Genomic DNA, 14,671 nt, shown 5'->3' on the forward strand with positions numbered 1-14,671 from the left:
TTTCTCTGATGTCCTAGTGGATGCTGGGAACTCCGTAAGGACCATGGGGAATAGCGGCTCCGCAGGCGACTGGGCACAACTAAAGAAAGCTTTAGGACTACCTGGTGTGCACTGGCTCCTCCCACTATGACCCTCCTCCAGACCTCAGTTAGAATCTTGTGCCCGGCTGAGCTGGATGCACACTAGGGGCTCTCCTGAGCTCCTAGAAAGAAAGTATATTTTAGGTTTTTTATTTTACAGTGAGATTTGCTGGCAACAGACTGCAGCGAGGGACTAAGGGGAGAAGAAGCTAACCTACCTGACTGGAGATAGTTTGGGCTTCTTAGGCTACTGGACACCATTAGCTCCAGAGGGATCGAACACAGGACCCGACCTCGATCGTTCGGTCCCGGAGCCGCGCCGCCGTCCCCCTTACAGAGCCAGAAGCAAGAAGTGGTCCGGAAAATCGGCGGCAGAAGACCTCGGTCTTCAACAAGGTAGCGCACAGCACTGCAGCTGTGCGCCATTGCTCCTCATGCACACCTCACACTCCGGTCACTGATGGGTGCAGGGCGCTGGGGGGGGGGGGGGCGCCCTGAGCAGCAATATAAACACCTTGGCTGGCAAATCATCACAATATATAGTCCCAGGGCTATATATGTGATAAATTACCCCTGCCAGAATTCCTAAAAAAAAAGCGGGAGAAAAGTCCACCGAAAAAGGGGCGGGGCTAACTCCCTCAGCACACTGGCGCCATTTTTTCTTCACAGTGCAGCTGGAAGACAGCTCCCCAGGCTCTCCCCTGTAGTTTTCAGGCTCAAAGGGTTAAAAAGAGAGGGGGGGCACCAAATTTAGGCGCAATATTGTGTATACAAGCAGCTATTGGGGGAAAAATCACTCAGTTATAGTGTTAATCCCTGCATTATATAGCGCTCTGGTGTGTGCTGGCATACTCTCTCTCTGTCTCCCCAAAGGACTTTGTGGGATCCTGTCCTCAGTCAGAGCATTCCCTGTGTGTGTGCAGTGTGTCGGTACGGCTGTGTCGACGTGTTTGAGGATACGTGGAGGCGGAGCAGATGCCGATAAATGTGATGTCGCCCCCTGCGGGGCCGACACCAGAGTGGATGGATAAGTGGAAGGTATTAACCGACAGTGTCAACTCCTTATGTAAAGGACTGGATGACGTAACAGCTATGGGACAGCCGGCTTCTCAGCCCGCGCCTGCCCAGGCGTCTCAAAGGCCATCAGGGGCTCAAAAACGCCCGCTACCTCAGATGGCAGATACAGATGTCGACACGGAGTCTGACTCCAGTGTCGACGAGGTTGAGACATATACACAATCCACTAGGAACATCCGTTGCACTCGGCAATGAAAAATGTGTTACACATTTCTGACATTAACCCAAATACCACAAAAAAAGGGGTTTTATGTTTGGGGAGAAAAAGCAGCCAGTGTTTTGTTCCCCCATCAGATGAGTGAATGAAGCGTGGGTTCCCCCGATAAGAAACTGGTAATTTCTAAAAAGTTACTGATGGCGTACCCTTTCCCGCCAGAGGATAGGTCACTTTGGGAGATATCCCCTAGGGTGGATAATGCGCTCACACGTTTGTCAAAAAAAGGTGGCACTGCCGTCTTAGGATACGGCCACTTTGAAGGAGCCTGCTGTTAAAAAGCAGAAGGCTATCCTGAAGTCTGTATATATACACTCAGGTACTATACTGAGACCTGCAATTGCCTCAGCATGGATAGTGCTGCTGCAGCGTGGTCTGATACCCTGTCAGATAATATTGATACCCTATACAGGGATACTATTTTGTTAACCATAGAGCATATTAAAGACGTCGTCTTATATATGAGGGATGCACAGAGGGATATTTGCCGGCTGGCATCCAAAAGTTAATGCAATGTCCATTCTGCCAGGAGGGTATTAGGGACCCGGCAGTGGACAGGTGATGCTGACTTTAAAAGGCACATGGAGATTCTGCCTTATGAGGGTGAGGAATTGTTTGGGGATGGTCTCTGGGACCTCGTATCCACAGCAACAGCTGGGAAGAAATATTTTTACCTCAGGTTCCTCACAGCCTAAGAAAGCACCGTATTATCAGGTACAGTCCTTTCGGCCTCAGAAAAGCGAGCGGGTCAAAGGCGCTTCCTTTCTGCACAGAGACGAGGGAAGAGGGAAAAAGCTGCACCAGATAGCCAGTTCCCAGGATCAAAAATCTTCCCCCGCTTCATCTGAGTCCACCGCATGACGCTGGGGCTCCACAGGTGGAGCCAGGTGCGGTGGGGGCGCGTCTCGGGAACTTCAGCGACCAGTGGGCTCGCTCACAAGTGGATCCCTGGGTTCTGCAAGTAGTATCACAGGGATACAAGCTGGAGTTCGAGGCGACTCCCCCTCGCCGTTACCTCAAATCAGCCTTGCCTGCTGCCCTCGAGGAGAGGTAGTACTGGCGGCAATTCACAAGCTGTACTTCCAGCAGGTGATAATCAAGGTACCCCTCCTTCAACAAGGCCGGGGTTACTATTCCACAATGTTTGTGGTACCGAAACCAGGCGGTTCGGTGAGACCCATTCTAAAATTGAAATCCTTGAACACTTATATACGAAGGTTCAAGTTCAAAATGGAATCGCTCAGGGCGGTTATTACAAGCCTGGACGAAGGGGATTACATGGTATCACTGGACATCAAGGATGCTTACCTGCATGTCCCCATTTACCCTCCTCACCAGGAGTACCTCAAAATTGTGGTACAGGACTGTCATTACCAATTCCAGACGTTGCCGTTGGTCTGTCCACGGCACCGAGGGTATTTACCAAGGTAATGGCCGAAATGATGATACTCCTTCGAAAAAAGGGAGTTTTAATTATCCCGTACTTGGACGATCTCCTAATAAAGGCGAGGTCCAGGGAGCAGTTGTTCGTCGGAGTAGCACTATCTCGGGAAGTGCTACAACAGCACAGCTGGATTCTGAATAGTCCAAAGTCGCAGCTGGTTCCTACGACGCGTCTACTGTTCCTGGGTATGGTTCTGGACACAGAACAAGAAAAAAGGGTTTCTCCCGGAGGAGAAGGCCAAGGAGTTGTCATCTCTAGTCAGAGACCTCCTAATACAAATACAGGTGTCGGTGCATCAATGCACGCGAGTCCTGGGAAAGATGGTAGCTTCTTACGAAGAAATCCCATTTGGCAGGTTCCAGGCAAGGATCTTCCAGTGGGATCTGTTGGACAAGAGGTCCGGGTCGCATCTTCAGATGCATCGGCTGATAACCCTGTCTCCAAGGGCCTGGGTGTCGCTGTTGTGGTGGCTGCAGAGTGCTCATCTTCTAGAGGGCCGCAGATTCGGCATACAGGACTGGGTCCTGGTGACCACGGATGCCAGCCTTCGAGGCTGGGGGGCAGTCACACAGGGAAGAAACTTCCAAGGACTATGGTCAAGTCAGGAGACTTCCCTACACATAAATATTCTGGGACTAAGGGCCATTCACAATGCCCTAAGTCAGGCTAGACCCTGCTTCAACACCGGCCGGTGCTGATCCAGTCAGACAACATCACGGCGGTCGCACATGTAAACCAGCAGGGCGGCACAAGAAGCAGGATGGTGATGGCAGAAGCCACAAGGATTTTCCGATGGGCGGAAAATCATGTGTTAGCACTGTTAGCAGTGTTCATTCCCGGAGTGGACAACTGGGAAGCAGACTTTCTCAGCAGGCACGACCTCCACCCGGGAGAGTGGGGACTTCATCCAGAAGTCTTCAAAATGATTGTACACCGTTGAGAAAGGCCACAGGTGACGTGATGGCGTCACGCCTCAACAAAAAGCTAAAAAGATATTGCGCCAGGTCAAGGGACCCTCAGCTGTGGACACTCTGGTAACACCGTGGGTGTACCAGTCGGTGTATGTGTTCCTTCATTTGCCTCTCATACCCAAGGTATTGAGAATACTAAGAAGGAGAAGAGTAAGAACTATACTCGTGGTTCCGGATTGGCCAAGAAGAGCCTGGTACCCAGAACTTCAAGAAATGATCTCAGAGGACCCATGGCCTCTGCCGCTCAGACAGGACCTGCTGCAGCAGGGGCCCTGCCTGTTCCAAGACTTACCACGGCTTCTCTTTGCTCATCCTTCTGGACCTCTCTGCTGCCTTTGACACCGTGGATCACCCTCTCCTCCTCCGCACACTCCAAAATGTTGGCCTCTCTAGCACCGTCCTTGACTGGTTTACCTCATACCTCACTAACCGCTCCTTCTCTGTGTCTGCCTCCGGAACCACCTCACACCCTTCCATCCTTCCTGTTGGTGTCCCTCAGGGTTCTGTCCTAGGCCCCCTTCTGTTCTCCCTCTACACCTCTTCCCTGGGTGCGCTCATTAACTCCTTTGGCCTTCAATACCACCTCTATGCTGATGACACACAACTCTACCTCTCCTCTCCTGATCTGTCCCCCTCTGTCCTCTCTCAGGTCTCCAGCTGCCTCTCTGCCATCTCCTCCTGGATGTCTGAGCGCTCTCTGAAGCTCAACATGGATAAAACTGAACTTATTATCTTTCCCCCAGCCAGAGCAACACCCCCTACAAACATCTCTATCACTGTTGACAACACTATCATCTCCCCCGTTCCCCAACTCCGCTGCCTGGGCGTCACTCTTGACTCCTCCCTCTCCTTTGCACCCTACATCCAAGCTCTGGCGCAATCTTGTCGGTTCCAGCTACGCAACATTGCTCGCATCAGGCCATTTCTCTCCCAGAGTGCAACTAAACTTATCATCCACTCACTGGTCATCTCACGACTTGACTACTGCAATGTGCTCCTCACTGGCCTCACTTGCTCCCACATCGCTCCCCTCCAATCTGTCCTCAACTCTGCAGCTAGGCTCATCTTCCTCTCCCGCCGCTCCACTTCTGCCACTCCCCTTCAACAAAATCTACACTGGCTCCCATTCCCCTACAGAATCCTCTTCAAACTCCTCAACCTCACATACAAGGCCATCTCTAATTCCACTGGTCCCTACATCTCCAACCTCCTCTCCCTTCATACTCCCTCCCGCCCACTACGGTCGGCTGATGACCGTCGCCTCTCCTCTGCCTTGGTCACTGCTTCCCATGCACGAGTTCAGGATTTTGCCCGTGCTGCACCCCTTCAGTGGAATGCGCTCCCCCGCTCCATTAGACTCTCCCCGACCTTGCAAAGCTTCAAACAGGCATTGAAAACCCACCTATTCATCAAAGCGTACCCCTCCAATGCATAACCTAGTCCTTAGGCTGCTCCTCCATCCCCCTGCCCCATGCCTTGGACATCTCTGCTTTGCTTGCATACCACCATCAGGCTTCTACCTGCTTGCACCTCATGTCATCTGTCTGTTGCCCCTCCCCACTAGATTGTTAGCTCTTCAGAGCAGGGCCCTCTTTCCTCTTGTCTAAACCCTCTTCTTGACACATTTCACTCAGCGACCATCTTTACCTCTTTTCTGTCCTGCTGGTTAAGGCTCATCTCTATTTATGGCCGCCAGCCCCAAGTAGTACAATGATTACTCCTTCGCTACTTGCATCTAAGCTGTATTATGTTTTGAGAATTGTGTTGCTCTTTGTTACCTGCACTCCATTTTTGTTATTTATTTACTGTTATGCTAAGTTTTGTCTCCCTGTACTGTCCTTTGTACGGCGCTGCGAAACACTTGTGGCGCCCTATAAATAAAATGTAATAATAATAATAATGGCGGTTGAACACCGGATCCTAAAGGAAAAAGGCATTCCGGAGGAAGTCATTCCTACGCTGATTAAGGCTAGGAAAGATGTGATCGCAAAATATTATCACCGCATATGGCAAAAATATGTTGCTTGGTGTGAGGCCAGGAAGGCCCCAACGGAGGAATTTCAACTGGGTCGATTTCTGCACTTCCTACAGTCAGGAGTGACTACGGGCCTAAAATTGGGTTACGTTAAGGTCCAGATTTCGGCTCTGTACATTTTCTTCCAAAAAGAATTGGCTTCACTGCCTGAAGTTCAGACTTTTGTTAAGGGAGTGCTGCATATTCAGCCCCCGTTTGTGCCTCTAGTGGCACCGTGGGATCTCAACATAGTGTTGGATTTCCTGAAGTCGCATTGGGTTGAGCCACGTAAATCCGTAGAGCTAAAATACCTCACGTGGAAAGTGGTCATGCGGTTGGCCTTGGCGTCGGCCAGGCGTGTATCAGAATTGGCGGTTTTGTCACGCAAAAGCCCTTATCTGATTTTCATATGGATAGGGCGGAATTGAGGACTCGTTCCCAATTCCTTCCTAAGGTGGTATCAGCTTTTCATGTGAACCAACCTATTGTGGTGCCTGCGGCTACGTGGGACTTGGAGGACTCCAAGTTACTGGACGTAGTCAGGGCCCTGAAAATATATGTTTCTCTAACGTCCTAGTGGATGCTGGGGACTCCGAAAGGACCATGGGGAATAGCGGCTCCGCAGGAGACTGGGCACAAAGTAAAAGCTTTAGGACTAGCTGGTGTGCACTGGCTCCTCCCCCCATGACCCTCCTCCAAGCCTCAGTTAAGATTTTGTGCCCGAACGAGAAGGGTGCAATCTAGGTGGCTCTCCTGAGCTGCTTAGAGTAAAAGTTTAAATAGGTTTTTTTATTTTCAGTGAGACCTGCTGGCAACAGGCTCACTGCATCGAGGGACTAAGGGGAGAAGAAGCGAACTCACCTGCGTGCAGAGTGGATTGGGCTTCTTAGGCTACTGGACATTAGCTCGAGGGACGATCACAGGCCCAGCCATGGATGGGTCCCGGAGCCGCGCCGCCGGCCCCCTTACAGAGCCAGAAGAGTGAAGAGGTCCGGAAAATCGGCGGCAGAAGACGTCCTGTCTTCAATAAGGTAGCGCACAGCACCGCAGCTGTGCGCCATTGCTCTCAGCACACTTCACACTCCGGTCACTGAGGGTGCAGGGCGCTGGGGGGGGGGCACCCTGGGACGCAATGAAAATACCTTAAATGGCTAAAAATACATCACATATAGCTCCTGGGCTATATGGATGTATTTAACCCCTGCCAGTTTTCCACAAAAAAGCGGGAGAAAGGCCGCCGAAAAAGGGGCGGGGCCTATCTCCTCAGCACACAAGCGCCATTTTTTCCTCACAGCTCCGTTGGAGGAAGGCTCCCTGACTCTCCCCTGCAGTCCTGCACTACAGAAACAGGGTAAAACAAGAGAGGGGGGGCACTAAATTGGCATATTAATATATACAGCAGCTATATTAGGGAAAAACACTTATATAAGGTTATCCCTATATATATATATATAGCGCTCTGGTGTGTGCTGGCAAACTCTCCCTCTGTCTCCCCAAAGGGCTAGTGGGGTCCTGTCCTCTGTCAGAGCATTCCCTGTGTGTGTGCTGTGTGTCGGTACGCTGTGTCGACATGTATGAGGAGGAAAATGGTGTGGAGGCGGAGCAATTGCCTGTGTTAGTGATGTCACCCCCTAGGGAGTCGACACCTGACTGGATGGTCTTATGGAAAGAATTACGTGATAGTGTCGGCACTTTACAAAAGACTGTTGACGACATGAGACAGCCGGCAAATCAGTTAATACCTGTACAGGCGTCTCAAACACCGTCAGGGGCTATAAAACGCCCGTTACCTCAGGTCGATACAGACACTGACACGGACACTGACTCCAGTGTCGACGGTGAGGAAACAAACTTATTTTCCAGTAGGGCCACACGTTACATGATCACGGCAATGAAGGAGGTTTTGAACATTTCTGATACTACAAGTACCACAAAAAAGGGTATTATGTGGGGTGTGAAAAAACTACCCGTAGTTTTTCCTGAATCAGATGAATTAAATGAGGTGTGTGATGAAGCGTGGGTTTCCCCCGATAAAAAACTGCTAATTTCTAAAAAAATTATTGGCATTATACCCTTTCCCGCCAGAGGTTAGGGCGCGTTGGGAAACACCCCCTAGCGTAGATAAGGCGCTCACACGCTTATCAAAACAAGTGGCGTTACCGTCTCCTGATACGGCCGCCCTCAAGGAACAAGCTGATAGGAAGCTGGAAAATATCCTTAAAAGTATATACACACATACTGGTATTATACTGCGACCAGCAATCGCCTCAGCCTGGATGTGCAGTGCTGGGGTGGCTTGGTCGGATTCCCTGACTGAAAATATTGATACCCTGGACAGGGACAATATATTATTGACTATAGAGCATTTAAAGGATGCATTTCTATATATGCGAGATGCACAGAGGGATATTTGCACTCTGGCATCAAGAGTAAGTGCGATGTCCATTTCTGCCAGAAGAGGATTATGGACGCGACAGTGGTCAGGGGATGCGGATTCCAAACGGCATATGGAAGTATTGCCGTATAAAGGGGAGGAGTTATTTGGGGTCGGTCTATCGGACCTGGTGGCCACGGCAACGGCTGGAAAATCCACCTTTTTACCCCAAGTCACCTCGCAGCAGAAAAAGATACCGTCTTTTCAGGCTCAGTCCTTTCGTCCCCATAAGGGCAAGCGGGCAAAAGGCCACTCATATCTGCCCCGGGGCAGAGGAAGGGGAAAAAGACTGCAGCAAACAGCCTCTTCCCACGAACAGAAGCCCTCCCCCGCTTCTGCCAAGTCCTCAGCATGACGCTGGGGCCTTACAAGCGGACTCAGGCACGGTGGGGGCCCGTCTCAAGAATTTCAGCGCGCAGTGGGCTCACTCGCAAGTGGACCCCTGGATCCTGCAGGTAGTATCTCAGGGGTACAAATTGGAATTCGAGACGTCTCCCCCTCGCCGGTTCCTGAAGTCTGCTTTACCAACGTCTCCCCCCGACAGGGAGGCGGTATTGGAAGCCATTCACAAGCTGTATTCCCAGCAGGTGATAATCAAGGTACCCCTCCTACAACAGGGAAAGGGGTATTATTCCACGCTGTTTGTGGTACCGAAGCCGGACGGCTCGGTGAGACCCATTTTAAATCTGAAATCCTTGAACACTTGCATAAAAAGGTTCAAGTTCAAGATGGAGTCACTCAGAGCAGTGATAGCGAACCTGGAAGAAGGGGACTATATGGTGTCTCTGGACATCAAGGATGCTTACCTCCATGTCCCAATTTGCCCTTCTCACCAAGGGTACCTCAGGTTTGTGTTACAGAACTGTCACTATCAGTTTCAGACGCTGCCGTTTGGATTGTCCACGGCACCCCGGGTCTTTACCAAGGTAATGGCCGAAATGATGATTCTTCTTCGAAGAAAAGGCGTCTTAATTATCCCTTACTTGGACGATCTCCTGATAAGGGCAAGGTCCAGAGAACAGTTAGAGGTCGGAGTAGCACTATCTCAAGTAGTACTACGACAGCACGGATGGATTCTAAATATTCCAAAATCGCAGCTGATTCCGACGACACGTCTGCTGTTCCTAGGGATGATTCTGGACACAGTACAGAAAAAGGTGTTTCTCCCGGAGGAGAAAGCCAAGGAGTTATCCGACCTAGTCAGGAACCTCCTAAGACCAGGCCAAGTGTCAGTACATCAATGCACAAGGGTCCTGGGAAAGATGGTGGCTTCTTACGAAGCGATTCCATTCGGCAGATTCCACGCATTAACTTTTTAGTGGGATCTGCTGGACAAATGGTCCGGATCGCATCTTCAAATGCATCAGCGGATAACCCTGTCTCCAAGGACAAGGGTGTCTCTCCTGTGGTGGTTACAGAGTGCTCATCTCCTAGAGGGCCGCAGATTCGGCATTCAGGATTGGGTCCTGGTGACCACGGATGCCAGCCTGAGAGGCTGGGGAGCAGTCACACAGGGAAGAAATTTCCAGGGCTTGTGGTCAAGCATGGAAACGTCACTTCACATAAATATCCTGGAACTAAGGGCCATTTACAATGCCCTAAGTCAGGCAAGACCTCTGCTTCAGGGTCAGACGGTGTTGATCCAGTCGGACAACATCACGGCAGTCGCCCACGTAAACAGACAGGGCGGCACAAGAAGCAGGAGGGCAATGATGGAAGTGGCAAGGATTCTTCGCTGGGCGGAGAATCATGTGATAGCACTGTCAGCAGTGTTCATTCCGGGAGTGGACAACTGGGAAGCAGACTTCCTCAGCAGACACGATCTTCACCCGGGGGAGTGGGGACTTCACCCAGAAGTCTTCCACATGATTGTGAACCGTTGGGAAAAACCAAAGGTGGACATGATGGCGTCCCGCCTCAACAAAAAACTGGACAGATATTGTGCCAGGTCAAGGGACCCTCAGGCAATAGCTGTGGACGCTCTGGTAACACCGTGGGTGTACCAGTCAGTGTATGTGTTCCCTCCTCTTCCTCTCATACCAAAAGTACTGAGAATCATAAGAAGGAGAGGAGTAAAGACTATACTCGTGGCTCCGGATTGGCCAAGAAGGACTTGGTACCCGGAAATTCAAGAGATGCTCACGGAAGACCCGTGGCCTCTACCTCTAAGAAAGGACCTGCTCCAGCAGGGACCATGTCTGTTCCAAGACTTACCGCGGCTGCGTTTGACGGCATGGCGGTTGAACGCCGGATCCTGAAGGAAAAAGGCATTCCGGATGAAGTCATCCCTACCCTGATCAAAGCCAAGAAGGATGTAACCATACAACATTATCACCGTATTTGGCGAAAATATGTTGCGTGGTGCGAGGCCAGGAAGGCCCCTACAGAGGAATTTCAACTGGGTCGTTTCCTGCATTTCCTGCAAACAGGACTGTCTATGGGCCTCAAATTAGGGTCCATTAAGGTTCAAATTTCGGCCCTGTCAATATTCTTCCAAAAAGAAATGGCTTCTGTTCCTGAAGTTCAGACGTTTGTCAAGGGAGTACTGCATATACAGCCTCCTTTTGTGCCTCCAGTGGCACCTTGGGATCTCAATGTAGTTTTGGGATTCCTAGAATCACATTGGTTTGAACCACTCACCACTGTGGACTTAAAATATCTCACATGGAAAGTGGTAATGCTGTTAGCCCTGGCTTCAGCCAGGCGTGTCTCAGAATTGGCGGCTTTATCCTATAAAAGCCCTTACCTAATTTTTCATACGGACAGGGCAGAATTGAGGACTCGTCCTCAATTTCTCCCTAAGGTGGTTTCAGCATTTCACTTAAACCAGCCTATTGTGGTGCCTGCGGCTACTAGGGACTTGGAGGATTCCAAGTTGCTGGACGTAGTCAGGGCCCTGAAAATATATGTTTCCAGGACGGCTGGAGTCAGGAAATCTGATTCGCTGTTTATCCTGTATGCACCCAACAAGCTGGGTGCTCCTGCTTCTAAGCAGACGATTGCTCGTTGGACTTGTAGTACAATTCAGCTTGCACATTCTGTGGCAGGCCTGCCACAGCCAAAATCTGTAAAAGCCCATTCCACACGGAAAGTGGGCTCATCTTGGGCGGCTGCCCGAGGGGTCTCGGCTTTACAACTTTGCCGAGCAGCTACTTGGTCAGGGGCAAACACGTTTGCTAAATTCTACAAATTTGATACCCTGGCTGAGGAGGACCTGGAGTTCTCTCATTCGGTGCTGCAGAGTCATCCGCACTCTCCCGCCCGTTTGGGAGCTTTGGTATAATCCCCATGGTCCTTTCGGAGTCCACAGCATCCACTAGGACGTTAGAGAAAATAAGAATTTACTTACCGATAATTCTATTTCTCATAGTCCGTAGTGGATGCTGGGCGCCCATCCCAAGTGCGGATTGTCTGCATTACTTGTACATAGTTATTGTTACAAAAATCGGGTTATTGTTGTTGTTAGCCATCTTTTCAGAGGCTCCTTCTGTTATCATGCTGTTAACTGTTCAGATCACAAGTTGTACGGTGTGATTGGTGTGGCTGGTATGAGTCTTACCCGGGATTCAAAATCCTTCCTTATTGTGTACGCTCGTCCGGGCACAGTATCCTAACTGAGGCTTGGAGGAGGGTCATGGGGGGAGGAGCCAGTGCACACCAGCTAGTCCTAAAGCTTTTACTTTGTGCCCAGTCTCCTGCGGAGCCGCTATTCCCCATGGTCCTTTCGGAGTCCCCAGCATCCACTACGGACTATGAGAAATAGAATTATCGGTAAGTAAATTCTTATTTTCCAGGACGGCTGGAGTCAGGAAAACTGACTTGCTATTTATCCTGTATGCACCCAACAAGCTGGGTGCTCCTGCTTCTAAGCAGACTATTGCTCGCTGGATCTGTAGCACGATTCAACTTGCACATTCTGCGGCTGGACTGCCGCACCCTAATTCTGTAAAAGCCCATTCCACGAGGAAAGTGGTCTCTTCTTGGGCGGCTGCCCGAGGGGTCTCGGCTTTACAACTTTGCCGAACTGTTACTTGGTCGGGTTCAAACAATTTTGAAAAAGTCTGCAAGTTTGATACCCTGGCTGAGGAGGACCTTGAGTTTGCTCATTCGGTGCTGCAGAGTCATCCGCACTCTCCCGCCCGTTTGGGAGCTTTGGTATAATCCCCATGGTCCTTCCGGAGTTCCCAGCATCCACTAGGACGTCAGAGAAAATAAGATTTTACTCACCGGTAAATCTATTTCTCGTAGTCCGTAGTGGATGCTGGGCGCCCATCCCAAATGCGGATTGTCTGCAATACTTGTATATAGTTATTGCCTAACTAAAGGGTTGTTGTTATGAGCCATCTGTTAGTGAGGCTCAGTTATATTTCATACTGTTAACTGGGTATAATATCACGAGTTATACGGTGTGATTGGTGTGGCTGGTATGAGTCTTACCCGGGATTCAAAATCCTTCCTTATTGTGTCAGCTCTTCCGGGCACAGTATCCTAACTGAGGTCTGGAGGAGGGTCATAGCGGGAGGAGCCAGTGCACACCAGGTAGTCCTAAAGCTTTCTTTAGTTGTGCCCAGTCTCCTGCGGAGCCGCTATTCCCCATGGTCCTTACGGAGTTCCCAGCATCCACTACGGACTACGAGAAATAGATTTACTGTTGAGTAAAATCTTATTTTTTTCCGCGGGGCGGTGGCTCCATGTTTTGCAAGCAGGTGTGGATGCGGGCCTAAAGTTAGGCTCCATTAAAGTACAGATTTCCGCCTTATCAATTCTCTTCCAGAAGGAATTGGCCTCCATTCCAGAAATACAGACCTTCTTGAAAGGCGTGTTGCACATCCAATCTCCCTTTGTGCCCCCTGTGGCACCATGGGTTCTTAATGTGGGGTTACAGTTCCTGCAGTCTCATTGGTTTGAACCTTTACGTAAGATTGCATTAAAATTTCTCACTTGGAAAGTAGTAATGTTGTTGGCCTTAGCATCCGCAAGGCGGGTATCTGAATTGGCGGTTTTGTCTCACAAATGCCCCTATTTAAGCTTCCATGCTGATAGAGCGGAGTTGAGAACTCGTCAGCAATTTCTGCCAAAAGTGGTTTCACGTAAACCAGCCTATTGTGGTGCCAGTGACTACTGACACCTTGGTGGAATCAAAGTCTCTCGATGTGGTCAGAGCTTTGAAAATCTATGTCGCCAGAACGGCTCATATTGGAAAAACAGAGGCTCTGTTTGTCCTATGGGCTCCCAACATGATTGGGGCTACTGCTTCCAAGCAGACTATTGCGCGCTGGACCTGTGCTACGATTCAGCAGGCTCACTCTACGGCAGGATTGCCGTTACCGAAATCTGTGAAGGCCCATTCTTCTAGAAAGGTGGGCTCATCCTGGGCGGCTGGCCGAGGGGTCTCTGCATTACAACTTGGCCGAGCTACTACTTGACCGGGATCAAACACCTTTACGAAGTTTACAAGTTTGATACCCTGGCTGATGAGGACCTCTTGTTTGGTCATTCGGTGCTGTAGAGTCGTCCGCACTCTCCCGCCCATTCTAGAGCTTTGGTATAAACCCCATGGTTCTTGAAGCATCACCAGCATCCTCTAGGACGTATAAGAAAATAGGATTTTAATACCTACCGGTAAATCCTTTTCTCTTAGTCCATAGAGGATGCTGGGCGCCCGTCCCAGTGCATACTGTATCTTCAGATATTGGGTATGTTTACACACATGGTGTGTTTAAGTCAGCCTGTGGCTGATGATGTTCATGCCATGGCATGCGTTGTGCTGTTATTGGTTGTGTTTACACACACAGATTGTGTTATGCTTTATGTCAGCGTATTGCTGCATATTCTTCATGCCGTCGGCTGGTGTTCTATTGAATGCCACGTTCTGCGGCATACGGAGGTGTGAGCTGGTAAGATGCTCACCGTGGTTTAACAATAAATTCTTTCCTCGAAATGTCCGTCTCCCTTGGCACAGTTACTTAAACTGGAGTCTGGAGGAGGGGCATAGAGGGAGGAGCCAGTTGACACCCAATCAAAGTCTTAAAGTGTGCCTGTGTCTCCTGCGGATCCCGTCTATACCCCATGGTTCTTGAAGCATCCCCAGCATCCTCTACGGACTAAGAGAAAAGGATTTACCGGTAGGTATTAAAATCCCATTTTTTGCACCATGTACCGCTGGTCTAGCTTCCTGTCTTATGCCAGCCCCTCTAATCTAGAGTCTGCAGTGTTTTCCAGATTGGATAATAGAGAAATCCTACATGATAGAATTCATCAGTAAGGTTGTGTTAGGAATAAAGTAGATTGCGTTGTATTTGGAACTTGTTTTAAAATTTAGTGCAGTGATCGTTACTCTAATCTTTTATCATTGAACTGGATGTTGGAGAAATTGATGTACAATCTTAACTTGACTTCCATTACAATACCTTGCACATTTCATGTTGCAGTATTCA

At 49.8% G+C, this 14,671-nt stretch overlaps 1 protein-coding gene across 3 annotated transcripts in view; it reads left to right on the plus strand.

Annotated features, from left to right (window-relative positions):
• POLG (DNA polymerase gamma, catalytic subunit) overlaps positions 1–14,671 on the plus strand; it is a 286,215-nt gene that overhangs the window by 188,269 nt on the left and 83,275 nt on the right. The gene's annotated exons all lie outside the window — the stretch shown is intronic.

This window comes from Pseudophryne corroboree, chromosome 6, assembly GCF_028390025.1.
Source record: "Pseudophryne corroboree isolate aPseCor3 chromosome 6, aPseCor3.hap2, whole genome shotgun sequence".
NCBI classification, from domain to species: domain Eukaryota; kingdom Metazoa; phylum Chordata; class Amphibia; order Anura; family Myobatrachidae; genus Pseudophryne; species Pseudophryne corroboree.